At 40.4% G+C, this 27,075-nt stretch overlaps 1 protein-coding gene and 1 long non-coding RNA gene across 2 annotated transcripts in view; one reads left to right on the top strand and one right to left on the bottom strand.

Moving 5' to 3' along the window:
• LOC149874316 (uncharacterized) overlaps window positions 1-19,716 on the top strand; it is an 86,091-nt gene extending 66,375 nt beyond the window's left edge. Inside the window, exon 5 of the long non-coding RNA XR_016443793.1 lies at window positions 19,541-19,716. This is a non-coding gene — a long non-coding RNA (uncharacterized LOC149874316). The remainder of the gene's footprint in view (window positions 1-19,540) is intronic.
• Window positions 1-27,075, bottom strand: part of ROBO1 (roundabout guidance receptor 1) — a 796,429-nt gene that overhangs the window by 551,237 nt on the left and 218,117 nt on the right. The gene's annotated exons all lie outside the window — the stretch shown is intronic.

The raw sequence follows: 27,075 nt of genomic DNA, 5'->3' as shown, positions 1-27,075 counted from the left end.
GTGACCCTGGGCTCCTTCCCAGCTGCTCTTCCAGCTGCAAAGCATCTGAAGTCTCTGGGGTTGGGGCTTACAGTCCAGAGTGCTGGGGCTAAGGGAGCTTGCAGCCTAGGTAGAGTGACCATATGTATCTGACTGGCAGGGACAGTCCCAGATTTTGAAGGCCAGTCCTAGTTGGCTGGTGAAAACTAAGACAAGCATCCCAGGTATTGGGTATAGGGAAGGGAGGCAGAGCGGCATGAGCTGTGAAAGAGGAAGCCCCAGCAGACAGCAAAATTACCCTAATAGGTTAGCTTGATTAGTGGAATGACAATGAAAAATACTCTTATTAACACCTGTGAAGAAAATAATGGGTCATTAATGGACCATTGACTACTTAGCTGCCTGAATAGTAGTACCAGTGGTGCCCTGCCCCGCCCCCGTGTCTGTCTGCAGCAGCAGCATCTGAGATTTTAAATTGTACCATATGGTCCCCTAAGCCTAGGGCACTTGAGTAGCACAAAATAGTGGGGGAGCCTGTGACTGGGGGAGTTTAGTGGGAGGTGAGACACCCGGACATACAGTGAAGTGATGGGGGCATGTAGTGTGTGGTTCCAGTGGCAAGCTGTGGAGGGCCTGGCTGGGACACAAGGGTGCTCCAGTGTGGGCCTAGCTGGCAGGTAGCTCCTGCACTGAAATACTCTTGTGCTTCAGGCAGCCCCTCCAGTGTCTACACATCTGCTACTGTGCAGCAAAAAACTCTGCAGCAGGATAATACTTATGTGTACAAGTACTAACTTGCTGCAGAATTTATTAATTTCCTGCAAAAAACGTGTAGAAGTCAAGATGTTTGCTGCGCAGCTCTTTAAGCAACTCTGCAGTAAGCGTCTTGTGTAGATGTGCCCCACATTATCAAGAAATTATCCTTTTACATCTGCATTGAAATACAAATATGATGGCTAACTGTCATCAGTAGGCCATCTTGCCATTTTCCCAAGGTGAGCTGTAATGAGCCCCATGCTATGGAACAAAACTCCTGTAGGAAAACCTTCAGTTGCTACACACACTCACAGGAAGACCTGGGAGTGCACACACCTTTTATTTTAAAATACATATTACATAAACTTTAAAAAAGAACGATTTTCAGATAGTCATTTTTCCAGTAGATAATAATATCGTCATCATATAATTCCCAGACACTCATTCTGCACACCATAGTAACAATTCTTTTTGAAACAAGTTCTGCACTGTATGATCTCCAATGATAAAGTACAGGTTTTGCTTGCAAGTAGTTGGCATAAAGGGGTACCAAATAAATATTTAACTAAACAGCTACTATTCAGATACAAAGATTTAATTATAGGAGTTGATGTCAAGCAGACATTATTTTCATTTGAATTAATTACCAGAATACTCCCTGGCATTTCCTAACCTATTTAACTGTCACCGCTGAATAGTCTTACTGCTTCTCTTAGGACCTTGTTATACAATAATTTTGGGCCGCTCCTGGAGCATTTAGATCTTGGATAGTCTACATATTAACACCTTGAAGTGATTTTAAGCAGCTTAAAGTTGCATCACTTGCAAGCAAGCTGAGGAAGTTTGGGTTCGATGAATGGACTGTAAGGTGTATGGAAAGCTGTCTGGAATGTCAGGCTTAATGGAAAGTAATCAATGGCTCAATGTGTAGTTGGCAGCTGGTATCAAGTGGAGTGTCCCAGGGGTCAGTCTTGGGACCGCTTTTGTTCAATATCTTCATTAATGATCTAGAAGGTGAAATGGACTGCACCCTCAGCAAGTTAGTGGATGACGCCAAGCTTGGGGTTGTAGTAGATATGCTGGAGGGTTGGGCTAGGATTCAGAGAGACCTAGAGAAACTGGAGGAGTGGACCAAAAGAAATCTCATGAGGTTCAATAAGGACAACTGCAAAATCCTGTACTTAGGATGGAATAATCCCATGTTACAGCCTGGGGTACTGTCTGGCTAAGCAGCAGCTCTGCAGAAGAAGGACCTGGGGTTTACAATGAACAATAAGGTGAATATAGGTCAGCAGTGTACCTTTTTTGCCAAGAAGGCTACCAGCACACTGAGCTGCTATTAGTAGGAATGTTCACAGCAGATCAAAGGAAGTAATTATTCTGCTCTATTCTGCACTGGTGAGGCCACATCTGGAGTAACGTGTCCACTTTTGGGCCCTCCACTACAGAAACAATGTGGACAAATTGGAGATAGCCCAGCAGAAGGAAACAAAAATGGTTTGGGACACATGACTTCTGAGGAGAGGCTGAGGGAACTGCGTTTATTTAGTCTGCAGAAGAGAAGACTGAGAGGGGATTTGATAGCAAGCTTTAACTACTTCCAAAAAGGATGGAGCTGGCTGTTGTCACTGGTGACAGATGACAGGACAAGGAGCAATTGTTTCAAGTTGCAGCAAGGGAGGTTTAGGCTGGATATTAGGAAAAACTTTCTCACTAGCAGAGCGGTGAAGCACTGGAATAGGTTATCTAGAAAGGTGGTGGAATCTTCATCCTTGGAGGTCTTTAAGGCCCAGCTTGACAAAACCCTGGCTGGAATGATATAGTTGGAGATGGTCCTGCTTGGAGCAGGGGGGTTGGACTTGATCCCTTCCAACCCCAATTTTGAATGATTCTATGATTTGCTTCAGAGCAGGATTATCCCTGATTCACACTACTCAGCTCTTGTTCCATGAAGGTGTGTCCACCCCCCACCAATGTGCTGCCCAAGTTGAAGTCCTCCAGTATCCCAAGATCTCTTACAAATCCACCCATAAAGCAGTGATAGAAGCCTGTCCTGGCTCACCAGCCCTCTAATCGCAACTCACAACTACAGATCCCAGTCCTGCCCCTGCTAACCAGGCTTATAGTGGCAAGTCACAGCTGTGCAGGTGAGGGACAGTCAGAGAAGGTTTCTAGACTAAGGGTGTGACTGCTCCAAGTACCAAGCTAGCACTAACACTGATCAACTTTTGCCTAGCTCACAGCATAAGGTGTAAGAAATCCCTTAATAGTCCATCCCTCCCCTGTACTTCAGCATTTTCCCATTTTAGATCTCTTGTGTTTCCTTTTGACATTTGTTACTGTTACTGCCCCTTTTAGACAAAACTGAAGGTAACAGCTATTCAGGCTAATTAAGTGGTGCTTGAAATTAGTTAACAGGTGGTAGCCTCAGCTGCTGTAGCTGCAAGGGTAGATAGAAACCCATCCCTACCCTAAATAAGGCACCATGATTAATTAGGACAAGGAGCCATGTATTAATAAGAGGGGAACAGATTTCTACCCATGTTTCCTTCTCCAAAGCAACAAGGCATTTTTCTCCAGGAGATAAGGAAATAAATGGCTGCCTTGAAATGAACAGCATAATCACCTAAAGTATGAATAATATGTCGTGTGCATTCAAGGTGCTTTAAGTGACCTTTTCTAGCTTCACTTGTTGGACTGTTAATATGTATAAACCAAACTTTCTAGTCTACCATACCCATTTGTTTTCTTTTTTTAAATTGCCTTGCATCAAATATTTTTCAAATGATAATTCCCACAATAATGAACATGATTAATAACAGCATTTAAATATCATTAGCTATAGGTACGTCAATTCTAGGAAGGTGTTAGGGAGCAAACTGTTCTGCTCATGTACAACATTTCTGATCAGAGACACTGGGCTTGTTGCTGCAACCTTGAGTATCCTATTTACTCCAGTGGGACTACTCTTGCAATTAAGGGCTGCAGAACTGACTTCTAGTCAAGTTTCGCTAACTCAATGGCACACTTTATGATTGTTCTGTTATGTGGTTAAATGCCCTAGCATGGAATCAAGTTAATTTTCTCTGAACACAGAATTTAAACACAAGTCTGCATAGATGAATTAGTGATGAATCTACTGTTCTACTTCTCTACCCCTTTGACAGGTTTTACTCAGTTAAGTAGGCTTTTATTTTCTTCGTCATCCATAGACCATTGGGAAAGCTTATGTGCTATTAGTTATGCTTCTGATAACACATGAATTTATGGGTCATAATTCAACACTTCTTGACTAGTTTTGCACCACTGACTGCAAACTAAATCTAGTGTAGAAGTGTTTTCACATGAGCTGTGTACATTTCAAAAGGTGTGAAAAAAGCCCTCTGCACCCAGTCACAACCCTTCACCTTTTTTCTGTACATCTTTCTAACCCCGGGCAGCTTCTGAGCTATCAGTGGAATATTTTAAGCATGTTTGTACAATTAATATTTTATTGTGCCCTAAGCAGAGCTCAGCATGAAAAGTATCATGGAGACATTGTACAAACATATGGTAAATTTTAGATGGTTCCAAGTGATTTCACACTTGGATGAACACATCCAGTGATATGCTATCTTCCTACAAAATCTCACTGGCACCTGAAGAAAGCCTGGCTGTTAAATCCAATATACGTGCTTGGAAGTCTGTGGTAAAAAACATACAAATCCCAGAAGTCTCTTTAACATATACCTCTGGCCACCCAGGTGTTTTTCGTTGTAGTAAACAGTCCTATTAGGGGCGTTGTTGTGTTTTCCTTTGGCCTCCACTTCCCAGGAATTGCAAACACAGAGAGGGGTTACAGATAGTTCCATCAAACAAATTTCTTCTACACAATGTGTCCAACACATGCTCCTTGGTGCCTTTTCCTCCTTACTTTTAAAATGCCCTCGAAGCTCATGGAGCCTTAGTTATGTGGATCTCCACAGAGAAGTGTAGTCATAACATGATGCAAAGGACCCCTTTCTTCTCTTAGGCCATGTACAGATGTTCCTTGGATTCAATCTACAATCGTGCTGCTTATAGTTGGTCTGGGGGCAGGGGGGGCTTGTCCATCCAGGTCTACACATTTTTGTGTTAAATTGGGCAGGGTTAGCCTGCTCTATATAGTTCACTTCCTAGGTGATCTAAGTGTAAGATCTACATGTTAGTGAACTAAGTTTTACATTTTTTGCCTGATCTAAGCTATCCATTCTAACCAAGTTAGCCATCTTTCGCCTGATCTAACCTCCTCGAACTTGTGTACAGTTTCACACTTAGGTTGACCTAACCGTAGTTAGATCAATCTGAGTGCAATGTCTGCACATACCGCAAGTGTCTTTTATGCTTTTTTTATGTTCTCTGCTACCCACTACATAGCCGAGAGGGGAGCATGAGTACTTTTCTAAAATATTAAAAAATGATCTGAAAGCTAAGCAAGGATTTTGAATTCACTCACATGATACAATAATGATTCTTTGTGGCTTAGTTCAGTGCCAAGGACAAAGGTAACTTGATAGACTACAGCAGTAAAAGAATTCTGAAAGGAGCAGTGAAACTTAATGCAAGTAGTGATGCAAACAAACACTCAAACTGACACCTCATAAAAAGCAAGGAGTCATATATATACTGAATCAGTACATCACATGTAGGCTTAGATTCACAATAAGGCCCTAGTGTCAGAACATATCTATGCAGAGGCTGTAAATTATTTGTCACGCTAGGGTTTCCTTTCCAAGAGACTGAAAGACTCAGAGGTTACAAGTAATTCTCATTTGCAATGAACATTTTCTATCTATATTATTAGTACAGAAAGCAGAGGCAATTGCTTTTAAGAAGCTCTTTTCCTTCTGTTATTCAGTCACAGATTTTCCTTCTGCAAGACTTTTTCTAAGCACAAAGGGCAATAAAATATATGCTATAAAGGGCATATCTTTGAGACTAGTGAAACACCGCTACAGTGTTTCACCTACCTGTATTCACCTGAACAATTATTGGTTGATAGAAGCCAGATCCTTAGTAAAACAAATGATTCAGTATATAAGCATTTGTCTGCAAAGTTTAATAGCAGGCTTAAACAAGTTCTCTGCCGATAAAACAACAAAATGTTCACATTGGCTGGATTCAGAAATCCCTTAATACACCTGTGAATGCTTCAGACAAATGAGAGGAAGAACCACAGATAAAGAACCAACAATGATCATCTAAGCCATAATGAAACTTACACGTATAGCTTAGTCAGCTTTAAAACCACGAACCGTAAGTTAGAAAAAGTCTTAAGGACAGTTGTGAGTTAATTAAATACTACCATAGCACTTTTTATCTGAGGATCTCATTTCTCAGTGTGATTAAAGTGAGCTTCGGAGAAAAGCACAGGGTCAAAAACTACTTCAACTTTATGAACTCAAACATCAGGCACAACAAAACCACAATGTAACAAACCAGACAGAGTATAACAATCAATAATTGCTCTATTGTGTCTGAATTCTGCCCTGCAAAATTAATATTAGGCAATTGTGCAACACCAAGAGAGAGCCAGGTTTTATAGGGATGTACAGATAGCTTGGAGTATTGCTAATCTGCAACAGTGTATATACTGAGCATGAATATTATTAGCTGGAGGCAGCAGTTTCAAAACAAAATAGATCCATAGGAGCCTCAAAAATAATTATAGTAACATTAAGACACAGGACCCAAAGCAATAAAACATGAACATCTAAAATTGATGCATTTTAAACCACACAAGATTTAGGAGGAGTACAATAGAGGGGTTTAGTCAGTGTGAACAATAAACAAACCCAGCCCTCCAGAAGTGGTGTTGGTTAACAGTATCACATCTGGGAAATACGGTTGAGAGCAAGACCTAAATCACAGCCTTGCAAGCAAATGTGCAGAGTACTTTGTGCAGTCACAGAATTGTGCCCTCATACCAAGAAGCCTCTCAGATAAACTGTCAGGTAATACATTCCTGATTTTTCAAAATAGCAAGGTGTGATGCTGCTGAGGTTATTAATATTAAAGGCCATCAAATCAGATTTCTAATCCAAGAGTATTGGAATAATTAAATTAGCTATGAAACAGTGCTTCATTTAATTGAAAATGGAAGCACAAATGCTCACTGGTGGAGATACACTAAGACTATATCAGGTCAATGAGAACTGATAAATTCCTTTAGAGAGACTTTAAAAAATGCTGGCTAGGTAGCAGCTCTGATATCTCTTGAATATATTAGACAGGAACTAAAAGGATGAGAGCTTGAACAGTCAGACCCCAGTTAGCAAACCCCATGTTTTATTAATTTATCTTTACTTTTGTTAATTGTGTCGCTGCAACACATGATTAAAACCAGATGTCTTAAGCAGGGAATTATGCTTTACCCTTAACAGTATAGGAAATACCTTTCCTACACATAAAGTACCTCGCATATGTTTTATGTGTAGTGCCTAGGACGATAGTGCTCCCAACCTGGGAGCACTATGGTATCATCAATAATAAAAAAGAACAACAATATTCCCTCAACAACAATCAAACCAAGTACAAATAGCACACTTAACATAAGAGGCTGACTGACAAACTTGAGCACTAATTAGGCATCTAAATCTGACTTTAGAAGCTCAAGCAAACACTTATGCACAAAGTAATGTATAGTGTTCAAGTGATTGTTTGGAAGCTAGTGATAAGATTTAGCTGGACTTATTTGAAAATTTAGTGTGCTGTAGTTCTTTGCTTGACTTCCAAACTAAAAACACATAAATGTAAATCAAACCACAGCAAACAAAATGACTGATATATGCAGAGCATCACAACCAGATTTGAACACTGATACAACTATAAAAGTAACTCAGAAAATATTCCCCAAATTTGTATATTATCACTCTGTAAAAGTGAAAGGCCAAAAATAGTGTATGTTGGTTTGTGCTAGTATTACATTTGAATAGTGTTTTACCTTCTTCATTTTACTGACTCAGGGTTATAAAGAAGGAGCATATTAAAAACAGAACACAGGAATCTAGAGAGGAATATGAACATATATGATATTAAAGGCAGCAAGTCTTCCTTCCTAGCTGAGAGAAGAATTGTGTGTCACTAGATATTAGAAAAATGGGAAAAATATTAGAATGCCTGAAATGAGTAGAAATATCAGATTCATGGAAAGACTGATCAGGTAAAGGATTGAGCAGTAGTCATTTATCAGATAAGAATCTCCAAGCAATTGCAGAGTCAGGGCTGGGAATTCACCACTGCTGGGACAAGGGGACATTATCTTTGCCCAGGCTTTGGTGGCAGAGTCCGCCCAGCAGCAGGCAACTCCTGGGGGCAGGGAGCAATCTCCTGCCTTCTGCTGCCTGGCTGACCAGGATCACATTTGCTCCCAGTTGGCAATCTACATACGTCATACTGTGTAGTAATTACTCCTGAGTAAATTTGCTACTTGTATTTACAGGTAGCAAATTTACTCATGATTAGAGTAAATTACTGTGCAGTAAGTATCTGCACATGTAGACTGTGATGCTTACTGTGCAGTAATTTGCTCTAATCTTGAGTAAAGTGATGCTTGAGTAAATTAGATGCATCCACTGAGAAAAAAAAATAATACACGATCTGTTTGCATCTAATTATTTTCAATTTGCTGAATGGCAGTGTTTTAGGAAATACTCTTAGTTGTAGCAAAGAATTATGCTTTCATAGTGGCAGCAAAGAAGTCAGTTTCAATAATGTAAGATACAATTTGTAAAAATCTAGGTAGAAAAATGTAAATTTGTCTGAATTTCACACTCTGAATAAAATTTTTACCAAAACATTGGGAATTAACAGCATGTCACACATGTGGACACTTGATATAGATCAGGTTCCAGAATGAGATTGATAAGTCAGAACATGAGCTCAGTAATTCTAGAGAATCTACTGGAAATCTAACAGTGAGAAAAACAGTAATTATTAAAGAGTAAATAAAATCCATAAAAATAAAATAAAATATGAATTTTCCTTAGCAGTGTAATATCAAATAAAATTTGGTTGAATTTAACCTGATTCCTCATTTATCATAGTCAGAGGGTGAATCAGATAATGACTATATTGATTCTCTTTTGCATTTATTTTTATATGCATCATTCAACCAAGGTGAAATTGGACATAGAATCCAATTTTCAAGTTGTTGTTGCTCCCAGACAATTCTTATTTACTTGTTACCATGAGATATTAATAATCAAAGAAAAAGATAGTTCATAGATAAATATACTGAAGTTGCAATTAAGGAATTAACAACAATACCACTTTTTGACATGGTACAGTTGTAGGGAATGCTAAAGTAGTTATAACATGAAAGGCCATATAATATTATTGTGGCATGTTATTGGTCACTGTCGACTTCTTAATGGCAATTCCTGCCAATATTATACATATGGTAGAACTTCTAAGATGCTTGGTATATTTCCTAAAGATTGCCTTCAGGGTACTATACCAGGTTACTTTAGCTGAGGATCGTGGCCACAGTTTCAGCACACACAGTAACAGTGTGCCAACAACTAAGAATTTATGGGAACTTTTATTTGTGCTCCAGAGGTGGGGGGTGGAATGACACTTTGAGTGGCTCCAAGAGCTGCTTTAATTAAAGTGCCACAGTGGCTCATGTATCAGCATCCTCACACTTCAAAATGGTGGTGGGGCGCACTTGAAATAAAGCTTATTTGACAGGCTTTAGTTCAAGTGCCCCCACCACCATTTTGAAGTGTGAGGATGTGAATAAATGAGATCAGGAGGCTGCTGGACATTGTATTTAGCAGACTCAATTTATCTAGTAACTACAGCATGTCAGAGCAGCCTCCATGCTCATGTACAGCTAGCTACCTTATGATTTTTCAGAAGACAGACACATCTTGGATCATGGACACTGTCCTACTAATTTCTTTAGTTCATTCTCCTGTCTATAGGACAGCTCACTCCCTAACTCCTGTGCTGTGAAAGCGCCTGTGAAAACACTCATTTTAAGCCTTGACCTTTGTATTAAAATAGTAAGCAACTAGAAAGGCTTTTTCCGTTCTGATGGAGGACAGAGTAAAAATATTCAGAAGATGCAGACAGCATGGACCACGGTCATGGTGGTTCACCTATTTTTTCTCCAATGTCTTCTGTAAGGCACTGAAATTCAATGAAAGTCAGGCACCTAACTCCAGTTCCCATGGTTCCTGAGAAAATCCCATTTCAAATGTGCCTGGAGAATGAACATTTAAAACACTTTCAACACGGGAATTTCACAGGAAGCTTTTAGAATTAGATGCTCAACTCTTGCTGAATTTCAGTGGCAGGCAGGTGCTTAGCTGTCTAAAGCTCCAGTGAAAATGCCAGCTTTAATCTTTGTCCTTTCTATTAAACAGCCAACCAATGAGAGAAACTGTTTCAGTTCCATGGGATGGGAGGGAAGGGCTGGGGTTCACAACTAGGCTTTAATTGGATCATTCTGGACAGAGAGTGAGAGAGGAGAATAAAATAGGTCTAGTCTGCAGCTATAAGTACCTAGCATAATCTAGTGTCAAAGTTTTGATTTTAAATATAATGTTCATAGTCAGAAACAACAGTTCTTCCTTTTACTCCGCTGGTACAAAACCTAATTCTGTACAATTTTATCATCACCCTATATTTTGACTTTGTATTTACAAACAAATAATCCAATTGGTGATTAACCAATGATTCCTTAATTTGTGAATATTTCTTAAGTTATGAAATTGTATATTTTTACTGGAATCTCGTTTTATTCTTGCAAAGATTTTGTTGGTCAGCTACCTAATTCATAAACACCCTCCCAGTCTCAAAGAGTGAGTTTCTTGCTGAGCCTTCGGCGTCTTTTCAAAGAGAAACTATATAGTTTAGCTGGCAGAAAATAAACAATGCTGAAGATGCAGCTTAGCAAAAACCTTTGAATTGACTTACACTAGACTCTGAAGGTCAGCTAACTAAGGGAAGCTGCAAGGTAATAGATGAAGTCTGATTTTCAAATACTGGGGGGTTGGGAAGCATGAACTGGGTTTTGTGTATGGCACCTTTTAAGAAAACAACTTGAGATTTTTTTTTATTAAGATAAACTGGAAACAGATATCTGAAGAAAACAGAAACAGATTCTGCATTATAAAGATGATTAGTAAAACTAACCTGTGACTCATAGAGCTCACTATCACACTGAGAACCTGGACTTGAAAATAGACCCATAATTTTTGCAGCTGAGGTTGAAAGCACTGCAGAGGTCACAGAGGTGCACTACAGCCTCAGGGGAGAAACTTTTAGTGGCTGGAATAGTGCTGAGATACAGCAGCTGTTGAAAGGGGAGGGGATGAAATTATAAGAGAGGAAAAAAGCAAACTAGAATGGTTGAGGGCATGAAAAACACCAGAACCTCACTTTTATTCATATAAAGTCCCCAATATTTGTTTCGGGTAGATAATAAGCAACATTTGAAACTCTGATTTGACATCAAGCCTTGCAGACCAGGGGGACAGACTACACAGATAATGAACAAAATATCTATAAGGAAAATACGAAATACTGCATCAGTCTCGACAAAATTCGAGCAAGCAAAAAAACATTTCCACAATAAATGTAGGCACATATGGAATTATGTAGAATTTATTTTTAAAAGAACATTAAGATCACAAAATTAAGCACGCAGAAATTCAGAAATGTGCAGTCAACAATACTCAATATATACTCCTTGCACATAGAAGTTGTGACAGTTGCTAATTGCATGACCACAGTTTTTCCTCACAGGATCTTATCTTATTCAGGGGGAAAGGTGGCTGGTTCCCATTGCATGAATAGCTAGTCAATATTGGCTTTCTCTTTGCTGTTCATTGTGCGACCTTATGGCTTATATACTGCAAACTATTTAGCCCCTGCTCTGAAGATGGAATGATAAATTTTCACATGGGCTTATTCATAATATGCAAGTTCTTTACAGACAGTTAGAGATGCCTAATATCCATTTGGATGTAGGTCTCCAAACATATCTTTGAGAAATGGGCCAAGGGCTTGCAGTGTTAATTATTGTATTTTCCCAATACACCTGTGAGGTAAGCAGATATTGTTATCATCCCTATTTACAAGAGATTAATGTCATGAGTTTTGTACTAGCTTAGTTTGGACTCTAAAATCCGGGGCTTCTAGTTACACAGGAAGATGCTTGGAGTGCCTCAGGATCCGGGCTGGGCTGGGGTTCCAGGCTTTGCTGTGTACCCTAGAATCCTGACATCCTGGGAATATTTGGCAATGAAAATGGTTTGGGGACTGGGCACATGACTTACAAGGTGAGGCTGAGGGAACTGGGTTTATTTAATCTGCAGAAGAGAAGACTGAGAGGGGATTCCAGAGAGCATGAAGCTGGACTGCTGTCAGTGATGACAGACGACAGAACAAGGAGCAATGGCCTCAAACTGCAGCAAGAGAGGTTTAGGTTAGATATTAGAAAGAATTTTCTCACTAGGATAGCAGTAAGCATGGGAACAGGTTACCCAGAGAGGTGGTTGTGGAATCTCCATCCTTGGAGGTTTTTAAGGCCTGGCTAGAGAAAGTCTTGGCTGGGATGCTCTAGTTGGGGATGGTCCTGCTTTGAGCAGGGGGCTGGACTAGATGACCTCCTGAGGTCCCTTGCAACCCTAATCTTCTATGATTTTATGAACATAGCTCTAGTTAGGATTTGGGTCTTCCAACAGAAGCTTAGAAAGCCTGAGAACCTCTGCTGTAGCTGTGCAATTGAAAATCTAGAGCAGGAGTGGGCCATTGTTTTGGCTGGAGGGCTGCTTAATGAGCTTTGGTGAGCTGCTGAGTGGCGCATAGGGAGTCCTGCCCTTGACAACTGCCCAGCCCCCTGCTTGCCAGATTGGGACTGGTTGTTCCACCCTCTAAACCCTGACCTTTGCCATTGGAAGTTCTCCCTCTTGCCCCTGGAAATACTTGTTTTAGGAGGGAAGAGTTGCCATCTTCAAACCAGAAAAAAACCAAATCATACACTAAAAGTCAAACACCTACTATAACATTTTAATTTTATTGCAAAAAACATTTGTCATGATTTGTGTTTGCACACTGTATATAGAGGGGATTGCATAATAACTCATACATAAAGTCTTACTCTTGTGTCTTGTGTGTGCAGGGAGTGGTTGGAGGTGGGGGGTATATATGGTGGGGTGTGTCGAGGGGTTGTGGGGGGTGTGGCTGTGTGTGTGTGGGCACACACACACATTCCCCCATTTGGCACATAGGCACCACAGCTGGCAGTGGCAGCAGACAGGGCTGCTTGTGCCTGTTGCAGATGTTGGTACTTGGTGGCATGTGGCTCCAGCCTGCACTGTGTGTTGGGGCGAGAAGTGCAGCGTGTCTGGTCTGCCTCTATCATGGGGCCTCCATGCAGCTCACTTGCAGCTCCTGCACTCGTACAGCACCAGGGGAATCCCCTTCCTGGAGCTGGCTGTCTTCACCACCCCCTGCCATGCCAGGCTTTCAGATTTTATACTATGGAACCAGTAGTCTAAGAAGTTCTTGTCAACACTTTTTGTCTCTGGCTCCTCATCTGTCTTTTAAAAGTACTGGAAACCATTTCTGACTGAACAATGTATTTTGGAGGTGGGGCTCATAAGTTTAATTTCATGTAGACCTTTTTTAAATGTGCCTCTTTGATTATTTTAATTTTAAAAAATGTCCTCAGCATGACATTTTTCTTTCAGAATAGAACTCCCTCAACCCCAGAATCTTACTAGCTTCTGCAGAAAGGGGATTCCAACTTCTGACAAGCTCTGAAACCATCCACTTCTCTGGGACTGGTAGAGAGACATGGTCATGAAAATGGGTGTGGCTGACAGGTTTCAATGTACTTCAAATACCTAGTTTCCAGAACTGTATTTTCAAGGATGCTGGTAGGATGTACAAAGTAAACAAAAATTCTTGCTTCTTCACCAGCTTTAAATGTCTGGCAAACATCACCAAATGGGGTCCCAAACTGTTTCCCCTCAGCCTGTTGCATGTAATTAGTGTGGTCCCTCCTTACATGAGGTAGAGCCAGACCTGTGCCCTATGCTTTTACATTTTTGGAGCATCCCAGGACTTGTGACAAGAACACCCCATTCCAATCATGAGTATGGGGCTAATTAGCACATGGATCACATGTACTGAGCTGTGGGGTCACCATGGTTTGAAATGCTGTCGTGTCTGCTGGGGCCCAGCCAATGAACTATATGCTAAGTCATGAACCTTCTGGTCATGAATAATTTGTATTAAATATAAGTAGGGGAAGTCAATATGCAAATTACAATAGACATGCCTAGTTTGAAGTCAATGTTTTCAAATTTGCCATTCACTTCCATGTGTTCACAGAGAGCAGCCTGACAGTAATGGGTGTGGGAGGGGAGGGCACTTGATTCCCCAGATTTATTTTTCCTTCTTTAGCAATGGGAGGGGGACAAATCCAAGGCAAACCTCCAACAATTAGATTATTTACCTAGAACATGATAACAGCTTTATAATTTTTCCACATATAGAATTGAATTCTTGGGTGATCATTTAAGCTCATCTTATATTTGAGTAAATATGCTAATACTTTTTTGTAATAGGTTGAGTAGAATTCCTATATGCTCAGGGTTTCTGTCATACATATGTTTATATTCTGTTATTTTACATTTTTAATTTTTAAAAATATAATTTAATTTTAAATGTTGCTATTACCATGTCTAGTCTGGCTACTGTAAAAACAAATATGAAGTGAGAACTCTGGGTATGTACTTAGGAGATTAGACAATGCCCCCAAAATATAAAAGCTGTTACCATTCATACAATTTATGTATGGGCATGAAAAGACAAATGGGTGGCTGAGCCAGAGCTGTGAGTGGTACCAGGACTCCATCTGCTGCAGAAAATAAGGTCATGTTGAGGGCATCTTTATGCATGCTTTGGGATGGGTGGGAGGGGGGAATGCTTTAATTAGAGTGGGTTTCTGGAGCCACTCTCATTAAAACACGCACAGTGCTTCAAAATGGTGGTGGGAGCACTTTAGCAAGCTTTAGTTAAAGCACCCCCATGACCATTCTGAAATGTGGGGATGCTGAATACACATGATGCTGAGTTTACTGGAGAGTGCTAATTAGCACACTTCAGTAGAATCAATTAATTGAGTCTGCTCAACTGTATTCTAATTAGAAAGCATCAGACATGTGTACAGGTGCCCAAAGGTTTCATTTTACACAGTGGAAATGGTTTGTCAAATACGGATTATTTTGTATGAAAGTAACCTTTTTTTAAGGGAAGTGTGACTCAAAACAACTGAGAAAAAAAAGAGTTAAAGGAGAGATAGACAAAATTATTTTGAAATAAAAGATGAGTTACTAGTTAGGTAGTTAAACTGAGTTTGGGATACCAAATTCAATCTCTAATTCTGTCAAGGACATACAGTGTTACACTGAACAAGTCAGTGTGGGCCATATCTTTCATAGATGCTAGATTCATAGATGGTAGGGTTAGAATGGACTTCAACAGATCATTGAGTCTGACTCTGTGCCTAGGCAGGAAAGAGTGCTGGGGTCAGATGACCACAGCCAGATGCCTATGCAGCCTTCTCTTAAAGACCCCAAAGGTTGGGGAGAGCACCACCTCCCTTGGAAGCCCATTCCAAATTTTAGCCACCCATACCATGAAGAAGTTTTTCCTGATATCTAGCTTAAATCTGCTCTCTGTCAGTTTGTGACCATTATTCCTTGTTACCCCAAGAGGCGCCCTGGTGAACAGAGCATCTTTGATCCTTTACTGTATCCCCCTAATGAATTTGTAGGTAGTCACAAGATCACCTCACAGCCTTCTTTTGCAGAGGCTGAAGAGGTGCAGGTCCCTCAGTCTCTCCTCACAGGGCTTGTCCTGCAAGACCCTAACCATACAAGAGACCTCCTCTGGACCTTCTTCAGTACAATGCCGCATAGAGGGGAAGTATCACCTCCTCGGATCTATTCGTCATGCATCTGCTAATGCATGATAAAGTGCGGTTAGCTTTCCTGATGATTTTGTCACACTGACAACTCATGTTTATTTTGGAGTCCATTATGACTCCGCGATCCCTTTCTGCTTCAGTGCTGCTGAGAGGGTCGCTTCCCAGCCAGTAGGTGTACTGGATATTTTTGCCCCCTAGGTGCAGCACTCTGCACTTGTCCTTCTTGTACTGCATCCTATTGTGTACTGCCTACTTTTCTAACCTGTCCAGGTCTGCCTGCAATCATTCTCTACCCTTCAAAGTGTAATTCACCCCACAATTTAGTATTCTTTCACCCCACAATTTAGTATCATCCACAGACTTGGACAGAGTACACTTCACACCCACATTCAAGTCACTGATGAAGATATTGAAGAGTACAGGTCCAAGGACCGAACCCTGTGGGACTCTACTGCCCACATCCTTCCAGGTTGATACTGACCTGTTTAGTACCACTATGGGTGCAATTGCTAAGCCAATTTGCCACCCACCAGCCCATGGAAACATCTATGTCACAGACTTTTAATTTATTTATGAGAATAGGATGAGATACTGTATCAAAGGCCTTGCTAAAGTCCAAGAAAATGACATCCACCTCTACTCCTGCATCTAAGCATTTTGTGACCCTATCCTAAAATGAAACCAGATTGGTCAGGCATGATCTACCTGCTATGAATCCATGCTGGTTTCCCTGCTGTATTATTTTCCTGCTGGACTCTCACAAATATGATCCTTCATAATTATTTCAATGACCTTTCCGAGGATGGAGGTGAGACTGACTAGCCTATAATTACTCAGATCCTCCTTCCTTCCTTCTTGAAAATAGGGACCAAATTGGCCCTTTTTACAGGTGGTGTTTTAACCATCTTCAAAGGTGTTTTAACATTTAACTCCTTTTCAGGTGAATGAAATGCCTTTGGCAAGCTAGTCCTCAGGGGACATGTCTAAAGATACTTTTACTGTGCAGTAGACTAATTAGCTGTGCAGTAAATGTTGTGTATCTACATGTGAGCCCCTATTAGGCTGCAGTAAACTAATTTACTCCACACCAGAATAGTACTTGTAAATACTTGTATTTATAAGTACTATCTTACTGAGGAGTAAAAAACTTTGCAACACTACACATGCAGACACTGAAGAGGCTGGCTAGGGCATGAAAGTGCATAAGTGTGGGGATGGCCCAATGGCTACCTCCACACTGAAGCTCACTTGTGCCCCAGCCAGGCCCTCTGCTGCACATTGAGGTAGGGGGGAGCAGCCCTGGGCTGACAAGCTGATCCTTCAGGCCTCTTGCCAGCTGGGGCTGCTCTGACCCAGTGCAATGTGCTACAATCCAGCACCAGAGTTTATTGCATCTCGTTAATATGCATGTGTAGAGGCACCCAGGTTCTCCATTTCTTATCTATAAAATGAACTTCAGACAGGTACATTTCTAAAGCAATGGAGTGCTTTATTAATCTGAAAAATGGAAGTTTGATAAAGTCTCATTGCTAGCTGTAGTAGAAAATGGCTACGATTACTTCTACAAAACAGTGTTAATAATTCTTCTCTACCTTCACGAGTCTTTCAAAATTAAATATTTGAATTATTGTGACAATGCGGGCCATAAAATTATATAAAATGCCTATGTAAGCACTGGAGATTTAACTAGTATAAGATCAATACTAGAGTTGATTAGTGTCTCCTTTAGGAGAGGAAGCTGTGGGTGCTTATACACATGCAGTGAGACTGCTCTGACTTGATTAATTGAGCAGACTTGATTAATTGAGTTTGCTGTAGTGTGGTAATAATCACACCCCAGCAGACTTTAGTGTCATGTGCATCAGTGTCCCCACACTGAAAAATAGTAATGTGGGTGCTTTAATGAAAGCTCATTTGACAAGCTTCAATTAAAGCGCACCTGCCACCATTTTTCAGCATGGGGATAATGATACATGTGATGGTCTGAAAGCTTTAATTAAAGCGGGTCTTAGAGCTGCTCTAAATTAAAGCACCCTCTCCTCCAACTCCCAGAATACTTGCACAAGTGCTCTGTATTTGTATCATAATTTTACTATTAGCCACTGTGCATTTTAGTTACATTACATTTACCAGGGCCAACACTAAGTGGGCACTTCAGTGGCGTTAATATAAGCAGCATAATTGACTAGATATGTATGTAAAAATAATTTGCTTTAGTTATATCACTCATATAAACACACACTACTTTCTTCTGTATGAAAGGAAATAAGTGGTGCTGGTAAGGTTTTAACTACAATTGTCTTCACCAGTCAAAACCTTATTTTTCTAGTATGAGATCTGCTAAATTTAAAACAATAGTCATGTTTACAGAAAACCTAAACTGATTTTTTGAAACAGTACTGTTTCCAATTTGTTTTTTTATTAGTATTAACTACAAATCTCTCTTGCAGCTGTTTCTGCCAGTGGAGAGTAATATCTTTTGTTACTGTTCATTGTATATCGATGCAATCTCTCTCTAGTTTAAAAAATTACAGTGAACTGTTTCACAACACATTGCTGGGGGATTCTGGGGTTAATTCAAACTTGAAACTTCATGGGAACCTCATGGTTACCCCAGCCCGGAGAATAAAATATGCCAGTTTCACTTAACCTAAACTCAGGACACTTTTGCACAGGTCTACTTAAAAGCAGTAGCAGCTGCCTCTGATTGTTGACTGAATACTTCATTAGACTCTCTACCACACAACAAGGGGTAACCCACAGATTTTGCATGGAGGTGTACACATGAAAATTATCTCTCCTAAGGTTGGGGGGAAGTGGTGGAAATGTGTAGATGGGGAGTGTGGGGGTTAAGGGTTTTTGTAACTGGATGTGGGTGGGGTTAGGAGGTGTAGATAGGATGGGGCAGAAAGGTCAGCTACTTAGGGGTGTGTGATTCAGCTGAATCAGGGACAGTGATTCGATTAGTTGATTCACTGTCCTGATTCAATGTGCCTGAATCCTAATCTGAAGATTCAGTGCTGATTTGGAGCCATAGATACAACTTTAAATGTTTTTTCTGCATACCTTGAGGTATCAGGAGTGGCTTGTGAATGCTGAGATGGTGGGGTGGATGGCGCATCTCATAGGAGTGTTGGGGGGGGGCATATGGTTGGCGGTGACCCCGGAAGAGGACCAGAGGGACCCCGGGTGCCTCCCCAGACCCAGGAGGCATGAGTTGCTGAGCTGAGAGGCAGGGGGGAGTCCCCCCGTGCACTCCCCTGTGGACCCAGAAGTGGATTGGAAGTGCTTCTAGTCCACTGCTGAGTCTGCTGGGGACCCCCTCCCCGCTCCTGTTGGACGCTCCATCCACCCCACCATCACAGCATTCATGAGCCATCTGGTACCTTGAGGTATGTAGAAAAAACATTTAAAGTTGTGTCTATGTCCAAATCATCAAATCTTTCCAAATCTCTCTGAATTGATTTGGAGGGTTCCAATTTGATTAAAGGGTCTTCTTATTCAATTTGGACTTGGAGATTCGACTGCTGAATTGGGCCAAATCTCCACCGAATTGAATCAGCAACTGAAGCTTCAGAGACTAGCCCTATTCAGCTGAACTTCAGTGAAGCTTCAGTGACTAGCTAGTGTGGGGGTTTGGGAAGGAAGGTGGCGGTTGTAGAGGTGGAGGGGTTGGAGTTCTCACTTTTTGTGGTGTTCTTTGGGGAATCCTGAATGCTTATTTATTGTAAACTGCTCAGAGTCTTTTGGATAGGGCACAATATAAATCTAAATAACAACGATAATAATAATTCACTTCAGAAATTAACTTTCATTCTCTTTTTTTCACCAAATTAGCACTTTGCACAACAAGGATGACAACCTTGAGAAAACACGCAAGAAATGAAGTTATGCAAGTCAACACAAATAAGTCCCAATAAACCTTCATCTCTGTGCACACTAAGGTACCACATTTATTCAAATCCAAGATGATGTCTTCTCCACCTCCCCATCAGCATGGGGACAAAGAAGCCTTGTCTTTGATTTAAGTACCACCCTGGGGCAGCTTGGGGCTGGCTCAGCTCTGGCTTTGGCTTCAGGGTCAGGGCTGAAGCTGGAGCATGAGGCTGGTGGACCATAGGGTCTGGGGGAAAACCTGCAACCTGCCCCACACCTCCCACCGTTTGCCCCCTTGTATTTGTGCCAGTTCCCCACATAAAGCTTTCCCCTCTGCCTTTACTTTCTGCTTCAGCTCTAGTACCATAAGACCTGAACTGACCCAACTAGGAGTTGTCACCACTTTTCTCTGACCAGGCTGGGTTGGAGCTAGGCTAGGAGGGGGCTGCCACTGCTGCTCACTGCCCCCAGAGACAGAGAACTGCAGCAGAAGGCAAGGTGGAGCTGGCAGGGTGAGGGGGCAGGCTGTAGGGTGAGGGGGCAGGCTGCAGGGGGAAGCATGGAGTAGAGGGGCAGACATAGACATAGGGGGCAAGGGCTGGGAGCAGGCAGAGGCACTGAGGGCCACAAACTGGGAGTGAGGGGCAGACATTTGGGGGACAGTCACAAGCACGAGATGACAGTGGGCAAGGGTTTGGGCCCCTTTGCCTCCTGCCACTGCTTTCCCCACCACAGCAGTGGGGAAAGGGGGGGGGGGGAGATTTAAGATGGCTTCCACTAACTAGATTCTATACTTTAAATATTATAAGAAATGTATAATTTTTTATGTATAAAATCTAATTATTGGGATCATCTTAAATTTAAGATTTGGATTTGACTATGATATATTTTGTATATGTCCCTCTTCTATAGCCAAGCTATTTCAGGTATTTTTTACAGAGAGTTATAAAAATTATATTTGTCCTCTTTCATATCCTTGTCTCTGTAAGGCCAGAGGAATGGGGTTACTTAGTTACAACAGTATGGAATGGAGGAGAAAAATCATTAAAGAAAAATCTCTAACGATGATCTGAAATGACTTTTCCATACATAGCATTGCAACATTATTGAAGTCTACTGTCTTGGGACCTTCTGTGGCTAGAGGCAAATGCTATCATAAAGCAAAACTAGAAAGCCATCCTCTCTCATGCTTTAAATCTCCTATTTCTAATGTTCACAGTGTATTAGATAACTGACCTTCCGCCTCTCCCTGATCCTGGACAGACTTATCAACAGTAACTTCAGGAGAGTTGCCTTAATGGGCAGACTGAAGGAGAAGCAATCCCAGGTGAATTACAAATGCAACTTTTCACATTGTCCTGCAATTGGATCAATGGGAAATCACCACGCACAGGAATGTATATATAAAATACATACACATGTGTAGAGATGTCTCTCTGACAAGTTGCATTAATCACGCACCAGTGGCTCTGCAAACCTACATCCTGTTTATTGAACTCCTGATCCCGTAAAGCACTTAAGTAGATGCTTCAACCCAACTTCAAGCTCCAGGAAGGTGCTTAACTTCTGATTCAGGAAGGTACTTAAGTATGTGATCAGTCCTGAAGCCAATATGATTTACTCACCTGAGTAAAGTTAGATTTAGGTTTAAATGCTTTGTTCATTTGGGGCCTACTCCAACACCTCTTGGCTAATTAGGAACATTACAAGGCACATATGTATTGATCGATTTGCACAATACCTATCACATTTTGGGTGTTACCATAATATTAATATATTAGTAATAACTATCTTTCCAGCAGTATGGGTTGGTTCAAACAGATACTACTAAAAAACAACAGGAAAAACAACCACAGACATATTTCCTCTCTCCCTCACAGTGGGATTTCATTTCTGCTTGCAGCATCTCTCTTGCCCTACAGAGAAACCCCAGTGCTCAAGTACTCTAAGGTTCCCTGTGGTTTTCCCTCTAAAAATTTCCTTTATCTTGCGAGAAAGAAAGGTTGTTCTGTGGTGAGAAGAGAATTATGTGCTGGTGGTTAATATTCATTCTGTTTGCTGGGGTTTCAGTGTACTACAAGCTTACTATAGATGCATACCACATTGATATTTGCCAGCTATTGTTAGAATTGTTAGTTTTGCACTTTAGAAATAACATATTAAAATATATGTGAGAAACAAAAAAAGAAAGAATTGTGAATGACAGGAGAAGGGCACAGGTGAATGTGCTAGGGCCCAAAGTGAGACGGAACAGTATTTCTTCCCTACTTGAGTTTATGAACTAAAATAATGCATAAGGTGCACATTAATTAGCAGAAAATGAATCAAAATAGTTGCTTTAAGCTTTTGCTTCAAAAAATACTAAGTACATATTAGATTAATGACTTGAGTTTTATTGAGTAAATGAATGTAAAATGGCTTCATTCTCACAACTATAACAAGACTTAGATACCTTCTGATGAAATTAATGGGACTACAGAGAGTTTAAAGTTCAGCACGTAAATATATCTTGCGTTTTTGAGGATTAGTAAAATACAAGTTGATCGTTTAAATTTTTGTTTTTTAACACACCCAAAGCTGTCATGTTTTAAAATGATTATTAACATTATTTTAATTCAAAAATTTGAATCCGTCCAAAATATATAGTACAAACTATGAAGGACAGGGTGGAGAAGGGCACAAAAGTTACAAGAAAAAGGAGAGAAAGAGGAAGAAAGGGAAAGTTTTGTTGAGAAATGTGCTTGTGCTGCTCACATAGAGAATTGTTCTTCAATAAAAGTTTTATGAGGGTATTCATTATATGGGTTTAGTATGTCTGTGTAACTGCTGAATAACATATAGTTTAAGAGCTATAGAGACAATAAAGTTCTACCAAAGCTTTTAGGTTCTAATGTGTATGTATGTGTATGTATAGAGAGAGAGGATTGAATAATAACTCATAAATAAAGTCTTACTTTTGTATCTTGTGCGTGGGGGTGCAGGGTGTGGTTCTATGGATATATGTTTTTGGATTATAAGACATCCTTTCATTACAATACAAGCTTCTTTTATAAGGAATAAAACTGAATAATTTACACACTGTTTGATTTCTTAATTAAAGATTTTTACTATCTTTTAATTAAACAAAAGGCAAATGGCAAGTATGTATCAATACATACACTCATCATTACCAAGGGACAGTATAAAACTTTCAGTTATAAAATCCAGCTCCAACTCTCTGCTTAACTGATCCCTATGCTCTGAGACAGAATAGGCTAATGTGGGCAAGATGTCCCTTCCCAATGATGTAGTGGGGCTATATCAGTAATAGCAGCAATGGAGAATGTCAAGGGGGGAAAAAAAAGTGATGTTAGAAGGTCACAGAGTCCTCAGTAGTCTGTCATGCCACATGCAATGTATTAATACCCTAGTTTAGCAGCATTTCAACATTTGTAAGTCCATCCCTACACTGCAAAACACCTACATATAAACTTAATACAATATTAAAGGACGATCTGCTTCAATTAAGGCCCTTTAATGTGAATGAGACTTAAACATGCACTTAATGTTAATAACTACTCTGCTAAGTAAGGATGAGCTGCTGAATCAGGGCCCAAGAAAACTATGCAGTGGGTTGGACTTGATGATCTATTGAGGTCCCTTCCGACCCTAACATCTATGAATCTTAGCTGCATATTTGAATTTCTTTTCTTTTGTCTTTTTTTAATACAAACTCTTAAGCATTAGTCATGTTCGTGTATTTGTATTCATGATAATATATAGATTCATGTTAAGGAGACCCCAACTAGTGCAATGCAGAATCCTCACTTTGTATACTTCAGCAAAAGAATGAAAACACGTATAACATATAATGTCCCTCTCATAAGATGAAGTGCCAGCTTCAATAATCATTTGCTATTCTTGTTTTAGAAAAATATGGTTTCTTTTCAACCTCCTAATTACAATAACAAATAAGAAGTCATTTTTGGTAATAAGGAAAGAAACTGGCATGGAACCATAATAAAGGAAAGCCAGCTGAGGAGCCTGTGACAAAACAATACTATGTATAATTGGTGTTTAATTATGCAGAATTAACAAATGGCAGCAGCACTGGTTGTATTACTTGACCAAGGCTCTTTGCCAAGTCAACAAGCTGGTTTAAATGGAGGAAGTAACCCATTCGGTTATCTGATGCCTTTGAGTGGAACCCTGACTGCTGTGCTCTTCATATGTGTTGCCAAAAACATTTAGCAGAAGAAAGAAATCTGTTGATTTGCTAAAGCAAGATAAATTTCTGTCATTGATATGGATGAATGCACCAATAAGACCATAAACAAAAAGTTTTCTAAACATTTTATTCATCTTGTGCCAGAGGTTTAGAAACAGTTACAGCACAAAATAATAATTAATTTGAATGTGGAGAGTTGGTATGTTATCCAATGGAATATCTAATGTTTATTTGAATACAGTGCCTTTACTAACCCCACTCCATAAACACATATTAAACACATTTAAACAATGTGTTCAAATATTTGCTTTAAAAAATGTTTCAGTCCATAGCTCCAGCCATGACTCAGCTACTATTTGACATGAATGGAAGAAAACTGGAGAAGGAGAGGTAAACAAGCCCACTCATATCCTGATTTAATTCTTCTGAGTCTCTTGTGAATTTTCCCTTCCTAAATCCCCTTTCTGTATTTAGGTCCACTATGGTCTTCCTAGTACAACCGGTATCAGTAAAAGATACACTACAGTACAACTTAAAAAAAAGGAGGGTTCTGAGTGTGGAATCAGGAAAATCTATTAGTCACTTCATAGCAGTTTGCCAAATGGGCAGAAAGCCTATTGAAGGCCATTTAGAGTGTATGTAAAGTCTTTTGGAGCTTAGACAGAGAAATCTGGGGAAAGAGATTGAGTAAAGGTGATGGAACAATCACTAAAATGGTCCTTTTTATAGTTTGAATTGGTGAGGTTAAGATACTGATTGGCCTCAAGCTGTAAGCTCATGGTTAGACAGTATTCACATTTAAAGCATATCACATCAACTCTGGTGAGATCAGCTATATTTCAAAGTCCAATGCTTGTCTGAAGTATCACAAGTACAATCTTGCTGGAAAAATTTGATTGTAACCAAACAGAAACCAAGAATAGAAAAGAAGCCTCTTAGGAATTTGTCTCTTTCCAAGAACAGAAAGTGCATTTAAGGACAGGTGCAGATGCTCAGTTTCTACCAAGAGAATTTCCAGTCTCCTGGTTGAAACCTGAAGTGTACAGATGTTCAGCCTTTTTCTCCTGCAACAGAAATAGCCACTTTGGAATAAAATAACCTGGTAAAAACCAGGGTTAAATTACTCCTGGAAGAGTTTCTTTTGGGAGACTGAACACTTACACACTGGGGAGGAGGACTAGAGCTGTGGAAAGGTCAGCCCAGTCTTGAGAAGGTGTGGGGGACAGCTGCTTTTCTCCTGTAGACCAGGAGGTAAGGGGAGCAGCAATAACCAATCCCAGCCTCTTCCCCAAACTGGGCAGACACTGGTTTTGGGAAGAGGCAGAGGGCATTGCCAAATCCTGGCTCTGTCTCCCGACCCCACCATCCAATTAAGTAGTAAGGGTAGCTATTTAAAAGCTGGTGGCTGGAAGCAGGGTCCGGGGATTGTTTTGGGCTTGCATATTTATATGGGACTTCATAAAGTTGAGCCTTTTCCAGTGCAAACCTAAGTAAGTGCGAACATCTTCCCTTCCTCTAGATTTTATGGGCCTAGTAAAACTTGATCAAAATCCACTGATAGTTGTTCATTGTGTGACTTAACCTTTAGTTTAGATTACTTAGATTAACAGACCTCAAACTGTAGGTTTCCGTATTTCCGCAATGGCTATTAAATAACACAGAAGGAATTTCTGTTTTAGAGTCCTGCTTTCTTAAATATAATGCAAGTCCTGTCACCTTTCTTTTATTTATAGGACTGCAAGGCTCTTGCTCCATTAGTAATACAAATGGAACCTCTCAAATTCCATCCTTAGTGCCCGAGCTGTACACGTGTCTATGATCAAATATCAACAATTCTTGAGACTGGGTGAGTACAGCTTGTAATTGGTATCCTCTTAAATGAAAGAAGAGGTGCCACATAATCTGGAAAGAAGTGAAGAAGAAAGTAAGGCATATTGTTTTTGACGGTATCACTATAGTTCAATACTCTTGTGTCACAAATTAAAAAATCAGTCTTTCAGAACTGTGTGCAAAGGAACATAGTGGTCGGTGTCATTTGGAAGCCAGTTTCATTTTTCACCATCTAAACCAGAATGGTGTTATAGTGAAGGCTCAGCATTGTGACTAAATAGATCTAGGTTAGTGCCTGATTCTGCCACAGCTACTTGAGAGAGATTAAAACACTGCTTTCCATAAGCAAGGGAAAAGTAAGCTTTGACACTATGAACACAAGTATGTATACAATTATCTGACTCAATTATCTGACTGCAATCTATGCCATAGCAGTTTATTAATGTTCTTTAACTCCAGTAGAGTAATAAAGGGGGTCGGCATCCTAGGCACTGACCTTATTGGGTAGGTGGCAGGGAGGGAGAAGAGGTGCAAGTGAAAAAACAGGCGCAGCTGGAGCAATGGTCACCACGCCACTGGTGAAGCACATAGTGATTCTGCCTCATGTGGAGTTGCCACGTGGGGTGCTCAGATTCATAGATATTAGGGTAGGAAGGGACTTCAATAGGTCATTGAGTCTGACCCCCTGCCCTGGGCAGGAAAGAGCGCTGGGGTCAGATGACCCCAGGCAGGTGCTTGTCCAGTCTCCTCTTAAAGATCCCCAGGGTAGGGGAGAGCACCACCTCCCTTGGAAGCCCGTTCCAGATTCTGGCAAGCCTTACACCTCTTAGAGATATAATGTTACACCTCTGTTTTCAGCTGCAGAGCAAATATATTAACTGCATTAAAATATGCAGCAATGGTGGTAATGCAAGTGTAGAAAAGCTGTTTGTATTTTTGCCATCATAATGTGGAGTCCTTCTCAGGGCAGTGATGACAAGGTGGTGGTACAAATCTTGGCAGACATTAGCATTCAAACCAGAAGAGCTACCAGCATAGAAGTGTCATAGTAGCAGTGTGACATTTAAAGGGAAAACAAAAAATATATAGTGTAGGCTGGATATCGTGAAGTCAAATTCCTGTTTCTCTACAGATCTCCTGGCAGTCAGTGATACTATTCATTTTAATACATTTTTCCTACCCTCCTTTTCATTTAACTGGATTGTTTTCCTCTTGGAGCTCTATACCACTGCAGATATGTGCTTAGAATTCAATTAAAGTCAATAGGAGTTGTGCTAGGAATTAAGGCAGGATGTTGACCAAAATGACAGACCTATTATCTTTGAGGGCAGTGGCTTTTCCACAATTGCATTTCTTTTAAATTATATTATTAAAAACATATGAATTACTTAAAGAACAATGCAAACAAGGAAACCCCCTTTATTCATACCATGATGAAGTTCACTGACATTTTAGAAAC

Source organism: Crocodylus siamensis, chromosome 1 (genome assembly GCF_052110815.1).
Source record: "Crocodylus siamensis isolate JL-2025a chromosome 1, ASM5211081v1, whole genome shotgun sequence".
Taxonomy (NCBI): domain Eukaryota; kingdom Metazoa; phylum Chordata; order Crocodylia; family Crocodylidae; genus Crocodylus; species Crocodylus siamensis.
This window is presented reverse-complemented; position numbering and strand designations above follow the sequence as displayed.